We start from the raw sequence: 13,052 nt of genomic DNA on the forward strand, positions 1-13,052 counted from the left end.
TATATCACATGCCACATCATTAAATCAAATAGTTTGACTTTTCAAACTTTCAACAAAAACCCTAGGCTCGACTTGGCCAAGGCATCCCATGAAATAAATGCATTCACGACTCCATGTCATCAAATAATTAATTCTAGGGCTTTAAATTAGGGTTCTAAATTCCGGGATGTTACAGTAAGTGTCGTCCTCAATCTGCTTTTTCTGTTAGTGTCGCCAATAATGGGGTTTGATTCATATATTACAGACTTATAGTATCGCTTCTAGAATCTCTGTATGGCAAAATCGATTAAATACCAGATTTAATTTTGTTAATTATTAGTACTATGAATTAGTCCAACTTGATATAGTGAGCAGTAATTAAGAAAATTCGGGTTAACTATTGCATATTAAGAAATTTTGTTAACTATTGCATATTGGTGATTTTGTAGAGTTCATGATTTAATGATTGATTCGGCAATCTTGCATTCATAATATCGATGAGTATATATAAATTTGAAGACAAAATTTGAAGACAAAATTTCTATTAGGAGGTAGAATGGGAGATCCCGAATATAATCCGAGACCTTTAGCCTCAAACATTACCATTGTATCACTAGCTAGGTCAACTCACGTACTATACCACAGTTTCTTCTTAGAGCATCCACAATGGCAATAGGCCAGCCACAGGCTAGCCACTCTCTCTCACTGCCACGTCATCAGCACTAAATATCCACCTAGCCGCAATAAAAATAATTCAAAAACAACTAGATTTATGGAATTATATTTACGATAAATTACGAAATTAAATTTACGAGACATATACGGGAATATTCATTCATTTCATTTAAATAAAAAAAGGTACATAGATAAAAAAAAGTACTCCCTTCGTCTCATTAAAGATGACCCACTTTCCTTTTTTGTTTGTCCCAACCAAGATGACTCATTACTTAAAATAGAAACCCATTTATCTCTACTTTATCCCCTCTCTCTTACTTTACTCTCTCCATTTAACACACAAAATAAAGTTGCATAAAATCCCGTGCCGCCCAAGAAAGGGGTCATCTTCCTTGGGACGGAGGGAGTACATAATAAAAAAAAAATCGGGATTACACACACGAGCCCCGCCCTCTCTACTTCTCATCGCCGTCGTCGCCGCCGTTGCCGCTGCCACCCGGGACCTCCACATCGGTGGCATCTGAGCCCGCGTCTGAGCCCCCCCTCTGTGCCCTCACGGCATCCAAATCGACCTGCATGCTCTCGAGCATCGAGTGAAAAAACCTCTTCTCCATGGGTCAGTTGCGGTCCTCCAATCTTGGAAGACCTTGTACATTTGTTCCCGCGTTTTTTGACGCGAGAATAAGGTGTACGCGGGTGGGGGGGTGCCGACTGGACCTCCTGGGGAGATAGGGAGGAGGATCCCCTCGCTGCCCGTTGCTCCCGCTTTTGGCCAACCGGCCGAGTGCAGTGACCAAACGATGGAGGGGACGGAAACTCCTCAGCATCCAGGCGGTGGTCGTGGGAACCGCCGCTGCTGCCGCTGTAATCGCCGGAATAGTTCAGTTTTTGCTTCTACAGCCACCCAGCGTCGACTCCCGCCTGGAACTTCTCGGAGTCCTTCAGCACCAGATAATAGATAACAGTTTCAGAAAGTGAACTCCTTATAAACCCCCGGCTTAGGGAACTGACTCTCCGCTATCCTCCGGCAGTCCTCCTCAGTCTGCCCACTAGTCTACATGCGGAGGGCGTTGGCGTACAACCCCGAAAATCAGTCGACCACGGCCCTGATGCGTTCCCACCCCTTCCGGCACTCCTCCCCGGTGTAGTCCTTTCCGTGCGGGGAGTTCCTCTTGTAGGCTGCTCTAATCTTAGCCCACATGTTGACGATCCGCTAGTTGTTCGCAACCAGCGGATCGACGCAAACCGATAACCACGCCTTGGCCAGGGGGACGTACTCCTCTTCCGTCCACTTCCTCCGTGTGGTGGTGTCGTCAACGGCCGGCTGCGACGACTAGCCGACCACCTTGCTCTTCCCCTTGCTCTTCTTCTTCTTCGGCGCGGCCCGACCCCGCCCTGCTCCCCCCGCTGGAACGGCAATGTACGCCTCTCCGATATCGATCCCCAACTCATGTAATGAGAAACGGTCATCCCCATTGAACTGCGTCTCCACTGGGGTCGACGTGTGAGACGAAGCCATCAAAAAATTAAGAGTGGGACGATAGACCGTGTCTCCCCCCCGTTGACCCCTGTATCCCGGGCTGCATACCGGGCTGCATCCCTCCCTTCCATCATCTGTTATAGCATCTGCTGCGGCATCTGGGGCATACCCCCCTTCATCCCCCCTGCGCGCTTGCCATCAACCCCATCAACTGTTGCCAAGGGTTCATGTTGTACCCTTGGCTCATCTGGCCGCCCATCCCGCCCATCTGACCGCCCATCTGCCCCCATCCAGACCCCACGGGTACCGTGGGAGTCTGAGATCCATTCATCGCTGGACTGGACTCGTTATTGTTGTCTATCGCTCGATGTTGCTCTTGTACATAAATTTAGAGAGATGTGTTGCAAATGGTGCAAATGAAAATGAAACTAAAATCGCGTATATATAGTGTTGCAAAAGTTTTCAAAAAATAAAAAATAAAAAGATGTGTTGGCCGATCGCTCGCCGATCGGCACGCCACAATGGTGGCCAGTGCTCGCAAATCGGCGTGCGCTCGCCTATTTTCTCGCCGAAAAGGCGCTGGCCGATTCTAATGGTTTGGCTAGCGACGCGAATCGGCTAGCCGATGCGCTAGCCGGTGTGCTAGCCGCCACTGTGGATGCTCTTATAACATATCCTATCTAGTGTTCATTTATAAGATCTTGCATTTATATAGCCCATCCAAAATTTGAATATTTGACATCTTTCTGCAATATTGGTTGTTTCACTAGAAATAGCCCATACATAATTTGAATGCAGCGACACAATTCTTATACCTTGTCTTTGTGCAAATAAAACACAGTAAGTATTACAGTGTTGGGGAAGACGATTGGAGAAGACGGAGAGAACTTCCTCGGAATTTCTTTGGCGTAGTAGCGCAACTCCAACTCCAAGGATTTGTTTCTCTCTCTTTCCCTCGTTTATGTGTTCTCTTAATGTGTGTGATTTGATGGGATCACCACACTTGTATTTATAGGCAGAGAGAGGACAAACCCTAATTATAAAAACATTAAAGCCCTTTCCATCAAAGTGACTATTTATTTAATTAAGACCAAAATCAAATTACATTATTCTATAATCAACTAAGAATTGATCACTGATGGATTTTGTTAGGAATAGTATATCAATTAATATATGCACACGCTTATTTCCTAAATAGTCAATAGAATGAAATATTCATTCCCATAAAACTACATAATATACTTGCCATTAAGGTAATCAACGGCATATATATAGGGATGTCAATCGGACTAACCCTTTCGTGTTCGGGTTATAGATTTTTCTGGCTATTCGGGTTATAAATTTTCAACCCTAACCCTAAACTGCCGGGTTTTGGGCTAACTCATCGGGCTATTCGGGCCTAAAAGCTTTCGAAAATAATTTCTTGTATTTTGTAAAATGATTTTAAATTTTAGATACTTTTTTTCTTTTTAGTTAGAATCATATAAAATCTTCATATTTTCATAGTATTCTACAATAATACTTGAAAAGAAACATTTCATCTCGATCAACTACAACATAATTTTAAGCTGGTGTTCGTTTCATTATTTTGGCATTGTTCGTAAATAATTTTTTGTGAAAATTAAAAATCATATCTTACATGAATTTTTATTAAAATGATAAATATATTAAGATTTTGATAAGTTATTTCTTAATTTTGTTTAGATTGACTTTGGTGGTGGTAAGACACTAGTGGCAGATGATGGGACGGTGGAATAATGAATTGAGGTGGAACTTGAAAGCTGATATTGTGGGAGTGGAAAAGTATAGAATGAAGATTGAATAAGACTAATGGTTATGTATAGAAAGATTGAGGATTCGAAAATATAAAAAAAAAACCCTAAAACTTAATAATTTTTAATTAAAAGTTGCAACTCATCAGGCCGACCCACAACTCGTTCGGGCCAACCCGTTTAACCCGCCAACCCATTCGGGCCAACCCGTTTAGCCCATTTTGTCTTCGGGTCATAAAATTACAACCCTAACCCGCTTATTTTACCGGGTTTTTCGGGCCGGTCCACGGGTTTCGGGTTGAATTGACACCCCTACATATATATATAAATATATAATTAATGACTAATTAGAAAACGCCCCACTTAAATCAATATTTTCAATTGATTGCTAATTAATTAGGGAAAAAAATGTGTCGTACGCCACGTTAATGTATTATATTAAAAATCCAATTCTATTTAAGATTCTATCACATGTTACATATGTGAGAAATAAAACTTACATTCTCCCACTTAGCGAACATGTGGAACACAAAGTTTTCGATTCTCCCACTTGTCACACTTGACGGAGCCATAGTAAAATAGACATAACAAGCATAAGACACGCATAATATTGGAATTCATAAATACTTTTCATCATTCGCAAACATAAGTATTATATTAGAGAGACTACTAATGTGGGTCATGGCGGGCGTATATCATTCAGTCGACACAGTTCCTTCCATGTACGACATCACCAACAACCGCACTAATATAATCTATAAGTGACACAACATCCATAATTGTCTTATTTCAAGACCTCCTGCATTAATATTAAAAGCGTATATATGCGTATCAATAATAAGTTTATACAGGAAAAGTAGAAACAACTTTATTGAATTCAAAATATCCATAACTTAAGTGTCTGAACCAACATGGAAACATAAAGATTAGACGTTTCCATACCCAAGACCCATTCTGTTAAATTATTCCATAAATGTCTTAGGCGGTAACGCCTTAGTCAATGGATCAACAACCATAAGCTGTGTGCTTATATATAGATATTCTTTGTTCCCGAACTTCATCTTTCACGACAAGAAACCTTAATTCCATGTGTTTAGCTCCTTTGAATACTTGTCATTCTTACAGAAAGATATGATTGCACTATTATCACAATACAATTTCAAGACTTGGATATTAAGGAGACAATAAGGCTTGAAATAAAATTTTGCAATCATTAATGCTTCAAAGCAAGTCATAAATCAATCATAATGGTGGATGTTGAATTAGAACCTTACTTTACACTTTTCAATGACATGACTCATCCAACCATAAGAAAAATGTAACCAAAACTTGATTTTCTAAAGTCAACACACCAAACTAATTTGAATTGAAATATCCAATCACGATTCCTTAATGTGAGCATAAAATCAATTGATTCCTTTAAGTATCTCATTATCATCTTCAGCTCTCCAATGTTCAATGTCAGGGTTATTTTGGTAACGACGTAGCATTTCGAGCACAAAGCTTTACAGATTTGAGCATACATCAAACTTCCCACGATAGATGTATAAAAAATATTTTTCATCTTGTTACGTTCTAATTCAATTTTTGGATATTATTCAAACTGAATTTGTCACCTTTATGAATTAGAACACTTGGAGAACATCACTCATGCCATATCTCTCTAAAAGATTTGATTTATGTAGCTTTTACGAGATAATCCAAAAGTCCACGTGATTGATCACAAGATATTTCTATCCTATGACGTAGGATGTCTCACAATTATCTTTTATGTTGGAATATTTAGAGAGATAATTTTAGTGTCATGTAGTAATCCAATGTCACTACTAGCAAGTAATATATCATCAACATACAGAACCAAAATATGAACTTGCTCCCACTAACCTTGAGGTATATGCACTGATCAACGGTGTTTTCTTTAAAACCAAAAGTAGTAATAGTGTCATGAAATTTAAAATACCATTGTCGAGAGAAACAGAGGAATCAGAAATGGAGGCAGCACGTAAATGGAAACTACCCGATGACACCACTGGAGTATGGTTTAACTTCCAAATTCTGTTTCTTTCTGGCTTGGTGGATGCGAAAGAATATCTTTACCTCTATTCGTTAAACGAGTACAAAAGATCGTTACATTTAAATGATACAAGCCATGTTGTCAGCATAGGTTGGTTTGATGTTGAGAGGCATGGAATTTTCGAAAACACTCCCATTTTCTAATCTCTTTGTTTGATTATGTGTAAATGCAAACAACCCCACCAATCGATCTGGTAACTGAAGGCACAACGGCAAGAACTGAGGATACCTGAAGAGGTGACGGAAGACGAAGAAGGACCGCCAGAAACAGGGAACCTGAGAGAGTAGCAAACGAGGAGAGCACGGCGGCAAGAAACTCAGGCCAAGAGATCAACTCAAACTGCCGGAACGATTCCAGGATACACCGCCGTGTAAATCCTCAGTTATTTAGCATTTCAGTTTATTTTCCTTTTTGTTTATTTTCAGTTTATTTTCCTTTTTGTTACACCGCCAAGAGATTAGTTCATTTTTATGTTGTCTTAAGATGAAAATGTGTTCATTTATTAGGATGAAATTAGTTCATTTTTAAGTTGTCTTAAGGATTATTTGTTGGTTATCTTTAATCATCATAATATTAATCATGGGAAAATGTTAACAACAACATTCAAATTCTCTCTCTTTCTTTACCCACGCAAACACTCATTTCCCATCCTTGCATTCATAACGTGACACTCTCTCATTCTCTATTATAAGGAGTATCCTTTCTGTCACTCACTCTCTCACGCAAACTAATCCTTAAGATCAACACATTTTCAACCCTAGGACTGTAGTCAAAGAGACCCTTGACCGATATATTGACCTCACCGATATGCCTATCCCCCAGAGTCCTCTCACAATAGAATTTCACCCCAACCTCCAGTCACAGATTCCAGAGAGAGGCCTCCTCAATCGTCTATTCGAGAGGGAATTAGTTTCATCTAGGGTTTGTCTCTCCGTCCGTGTCCACAGTTGTAAGCCTGCTTTTGTCGGGTTCTCCATTGATGGACACCTCCGCGTAGACTTTCATCCTCCCAAAGCTCCGGACGTCTGGAAGATTGTCGGCCGAAACAATGATTATTTCGAATTTTCTGCACTCCATCAAAATATGTTGCTTGTATTTTGTGGGATTTGTGTTGTGCTTGCTTCTTCATGGATGTAGCAGGATTAGCGTTAGCTTATATGGGAAGGACGTGGCTATTGTGGATACTCTAAATATTATAGTTGATGTAACCTATCGGGTCTTTCCTATCTTTTTAGTGGATCTTGAAAGGATGTCTAATGGGTATCCGATTTTTTTTTCGTTTAATCTTCATTGCTTTTCGACAATCAAAGGAATATTAGATGTTTACGATCGATCGAAAAAAGTCGTAATTTATGTTTGGTAATTAGCATACCACTAAAGTACTAATTGTCACATTTTATAAAATGAATTTTAATTCAAGAAATAAAGGATTTATTTCTTGTGGACCTAATTTATAAAGATAATTTCATCATTTGGAGAGTCCACTCTCTAAAACCCAAATCACTAAAATTATTTCTTGTTTGGAGCCCAAAAAGGTCCAACACCAAATCTATTTGCTTATAGATCTCTACCACCTCCGTCATGCTTGATTACTTTCCCCACAACCAGCCACGTACGTAGCTATCCTCCACCTCATGCTTAGATTATAATCACCTCCTGCACACTAAATCAAAAATTTAATCACAGAGAGTCCTAACAATATATGCTTCGTCCACAATTTTCCTTCATCACTCTTTCATCAAATGGCTAGAGATCAAGAATTAGAGATATGAGAGTAAAGAAAGTTCCATTTTTAAAAGCAAATTCAATTCCAGCTTCTGCTAATCACCAATCCCACTTCTTTTATTTCAAGCATCATCATCTGATACAGACACAGCAGCAGCGGTGGCTTTGGCCGTCTCAAGTGCCAACGGGAGTGACACAGCGAGCAGCAGGAGAAATGGCGGACGGCGCTACTGCTGCCCCACGAGCGCCCGAAGAGGCCCTGCGCCAGTGAGAAGCAGGGACAGCGACGATGGCCGGGGGATGAGGCAGGACCGACGTGGCGGCGGATGAGAGAGAGAGAGAGAGCTAGGGCACGGTATTTTGGGGGAGAATTTGAGAGAGAAAACACATATTCCCGATTTGGCATTTACTGCGTTGGAGGCGGAAGGAGAGAATGGGGGAATTAGATGATAGGAGGAGAAACATGCAACCGACGACGGTGTGGTGCCACGGTGGAGTCGGCCAGGAAGGGAGTGGCGGTGGCGCTGCAATTGTGAGAGAGAAGTCACGTGTGATTTTTGTGAATTATGAATTTGGGTGAGATGGAGAAGATGAGCGTGTAAAATAGGATGACTATTTACTTATATTGGACTTCCTTAATAAAGTGCTCTCCCCGTCCCGCTTAAGATGACACGTTTTCCGTTTTAGTTTGTCCTAACTAAGATGATACATTTCCTTTATTGGTTACTTTCTCTCTCCAATTAATACACTCAACCACTTTTTCTCACTCCTGTTAAAATATACATCTTTCTTCATCTCTCTACTTTAATACCTACATCCACATTTTCTCTCTCCAATTAAACACTTTAACCAATAACTCCTAAAATCCCGTGTCGGCTAAGCAATGTGTCATCTTAGGCGGAACGAAGGGAGTAATTAATTGAAAGAATTGGGCCAAGTAATGTTTTTGAGTGAGAATTTGAGCATAAGGATTTGATTTTGTTTTGGGCTAGATCTAAATAAAGACTTATTGTATTAATTATGTACTACGCGTGAGTTATTAATTAATTCCTGAAAAAGTAAATAATTCGCGAATTGATTCTTTTTCCGAAATAAAGTATTGAAATGGATAGCGCGCATAATTAAATCCAAAGATGTAATAAATTGCGAGTTTAGCCATGAGTGTAATGGGGTCGAGGGTGTAAGATTTTCGGGATGTGCGATATCAGGCGGCGCGTAAATTGAAAAGAGAATAAGCACTTAATGCATCACTGATTTAATTACTGTAAAAGAAATGTCTCTAAGAAAGAACAAAGAACAAAAAGAAAAACACATAGGATGCATGCATTCTAAGTCGATATTTTCTTGAGTCTGATTAAGTATATGTTATCGTTTTCAAAGGGCTATATCTACGAGCAAGTTAAGGTCGGAGTAAGAAAAGTCAAGTTAAGAAATTTAACGCACAAGGTGAACTTTTCTATCCTACATACTAATGTGGATAAAATATCAAATATTTTGAGATGGTATTCAGTTATGCAAATGATGTTGTCTTGTCATAAATGATTTGTTTTATGTGTATGAAGCCTATCTGTTTGGTTGGAACTTAAGAATCGAATTCGGGTCCGAGTGAGGATGGTGTTCCTACTGGGATTAGTGTACACATGTGACCGTTGGAAGGTGGCCACCTTCCACGGCACAAAGATGATATAGTGGAGGCCGTTGGGAGGTGGCCACCTCCCCGGCTGGAGAAAGATGTAGGTGACCGTGGAAGAGCACCATCTCCACGGAACTTGGTGTTCAGATATGGCAGAAGTACAGAAAGAACTTAAACTGATCAGTCGAACTTTAGCTCACAAAGAATTTAGTAAACTCGGGCCTTTTAAGAGAAAACCTCGAGTATTACTGTGATGGCATGACAATATTTTCATTTTATGTATGTATATTTCAGCAATGTGTTCACTGAGTATTTTTATACTCAGCCCCGCATATATTTCTAAATGTGCAGGTTGAGCAGTGAAGGTGGAGAATGCTGAGCAGAGTTATGATTATCCTTTTATTTTAAGTAGAGGCTCTCAGCGGTGCATGTCTCCATACATGTGACCGTGTTTATTCCGCTGCATACCAAGGTTCCAAATAGCATCGTACATTTTGAAAAGTAAGATTTCCATTCCGCTACATACCAAGGTTCCAAACTATGATCTGAACCGTTAGAAAATGTCAACAGATGACAAAATTATATCAACAGAAAATGTCAATACAATGTCAATGGTTGATGTTGTATTGAAAATGTGTTGAAACCGTGTTGACATTTTCTGTTGATGTATTTTAATCATCTGTTGACATTTTCTAACGGTCCAGATCATAGTTTGGAGTTTGAACAACATATAAGCTTGCATTTTATCACTACCCGGTGGAGTATGTTGTAAATTGCCTGATTAATTATTTCATTGTGTTTAAATCTTCAAAATTAGGTTATAAATTAATTAGATGAAAATAAATCTTCTAACTTAATGGATTCTAAAGTGATTAAATCTCCCGATTTAACATGTCATAGACTAACGTCTAATATAATTTTTATTACCCGTTATTTTTTTAGTATTAGATTCTCCATCTATTTTATGAATGAAGTTATTAACTGCCTGATTAATTATATTTTATTGTGTTCACGTCTCCAAAATAGGTACTTAAGTCTATGAAATCAAATCTTCTGACTTAATTGAACCCAAAGTGATTAAATCTTTCAATTTAATTTAGTCTCGAGTCCATATCATCGAGTACGTTTTGATATAAGTTCTATTATCCGGTATTGTTAGGTTGTTTAAACACTAAATTCTCCCTCTTTTTATAACCATTCCTTAGTTGCAGTTTACTGATTTCTGTTTAGACAAGTGATCGGTTTGTGCCCATTCAATTTGGAAAGATTACTTTATTAATTTGTTTTTATAAAGTAACTTCTGAAAAAATAACTACACTGAATATTACTATCTCCGTCCCCCAAAATTTGTTACACTTTGACCCGACACGGGTTTTAAGAAATGTAATGGAAAGTGGGTTGAAAAAGTTGGTGGGATGTGGGTCATACTTTTAAAGTATTAGTTTTATAATAAAATGTGAGTAGGAATAAGTTAGGGGAATATGGGGTCCACTACCAAAAATGGTAAAAATGAAGTATATCAAATTTTCAGGGGACGGACCGAAATGGTAATATGTATCAAATTTTCAGGAACAGAGGTAGTATAAACTTTTTGCCTCTAACATAATTTTAACTTGAGTCTGCAAAATCCAACAAACAAGATGTATCGACAAAATAATTTCACACCAAAATGAATAAGCGTTTGAACTTCACAATATATGTGTGTATGAATATCATGTGTCCCCTTTAAATAAGAACCAACCATCCATTATCTTAGTTTGATTTCATCTCTTAACTTGTACTACCAACCATCCATTTGCAAAATTGCAAATATTAAATATTTTTCACTGCAAATATAATTGCAATAATGAACTACATTTAATATTAGATTTCTTTTTTCTTATTTTAACGTAAAAAAAAGTGTTTGAAGACTTGAGTCGACGATGACCTACAGCATCATTTGCCCCGTTGATCACGTAATGAATCTGAAGATTGTTTACTTTTTTTCATTCAACCTCAAATATTTAACTTATAATGAGCTGAAATAGACTTAGAATGAAAGATGGAACAGACTTTGGACCAAGATTATAGTGACACGGACCCGAGGAGCAGCCAAGAATGACCATGTCGAAGTCCAAGAAACCATAGAAGCACACGCACACCGGCCCACGCACGTCCAAAATGTGTAACTACAAGGCCCGCGCGCGCACGGTGGACAGATTATGTGGCCAAATAATGGATCACAGCACCGAATCTTGCCATGAATAGCAAGTTAATTTCACAATCGAGTCTTTCAATTAGATTTAATTCATGTTAATTTCTCGAGTTATTCTTTCTCTGAAGTCGTATTCAGAGAGTCGAACCGGATGAAACTCTACATATGCTAGTATAATTTTTTAGTCTTTAATTCATTGAAAAACAAAGTTAACACTAATTCTCACTGTCTTGTCTTAAGCGATGGATTTTTTTAGCAAGAGATTTAAGAAAATGATACTCCCTCAATCTTACAATATTTATTCCACCGCTCGGGAGGATAGTCACCATTGACAAATACTCAAATATTGTTTTTACATATTTATCAAAATATATCGGAGAAGGATAGTGAAATGCAATTAATAGATTATATTATGATTCGATTATGTTAAATATTGATCTAAACATATTATCTAGAATCAGAATCTAACACATTTACGTATATAATGTGTAAAGTTTTTGTAAAATGTCTAAGATCAATTCGGACTTTAATTTGATTAATTATAATAATGTTTAATCATAATATGGTCAAAACAAATCTAATTAATTTCTTATGCAACCGTTAATATGAATAAAAAATATTTTTAGGATTAGAAATGAACACACTAGTGTGTGTCTTGACCAATAAGTAAAGTGGTTAATGTTCAAACTAAAACTTACGAGTTCGAATGAGTAGGACAACCTTTAAAAATTTGTTTCTTTACCAATATAAAATGAAGTTAACACTTTAGCCATGTGGATGACCAAAAATGTTTTTTTTTTCCCAAATATTGACTATTCTTTCGGACAAATGAAATTAATTTTGGTAAAAAAATACCAAATATGGACAAAAACATCAAACATCATGTCTTAACGAAATTATATACTCGTAGTAATTTGTTTGTTAGGTTTGTGACTGTTATTCACAGTGAATAGCAGTTCAATTTATAGAGTCAAATTGTGGATATAAATCTATATATACAAGTCACATAATGCAAAATTAAGACCAAATCTACGTCCTTAAATTTTAAAATGAATGGATGAGATCAAACCTCACGAATTTCAATAAATAGTTGACAAAATATCAACAAAGAAGTAAGATCGTCATTTAGTTAACATATTATAATTTTCGTGATCTTTTTTTATATCAAAATTGTGTGTTACAAATATCAATATAGTGACATGAGAATCTCAACATAAGTACCAGAAAATATCAACACATTTTTATTGAGATTGTACATGCATTATATTGAGTTTGTACGTGCATTATATTGAGATTGTTTGATGTATTTATTGATAAATCTGCTTATTAACATATACGAAACCTGAAACAAAAATTATCAAATTTCATCATTCGATATATTTATTGAGATCTCGTTAGAATTCTTATAAAATTATCTCTAATTTGATATATTTTTTGCAAAAAAAAAAAATTAAATTGAGAGAGTTACGTAAATTTAAAGTTTTTAGATGATTTTGAGGAGAGAGAAAGTAGTTAGTTAT

This window comes from Salvia hispanica, chromosome 2, assembly GCF_023119035.1.
Source record: "Salvia hispanica cultivar TCC Black 2014 chromosome 2, UniMelb_Shisp_WGS_1.0, whole genome shotgun sequence".
In the NCBI taxonomy this organism is placed as follows: Eukaryota; Viridiplantae; Streptophyta; class Magnoliopsida; order Lamiales; family Lamiaceae; genus Salvia; species Salvia hispanica.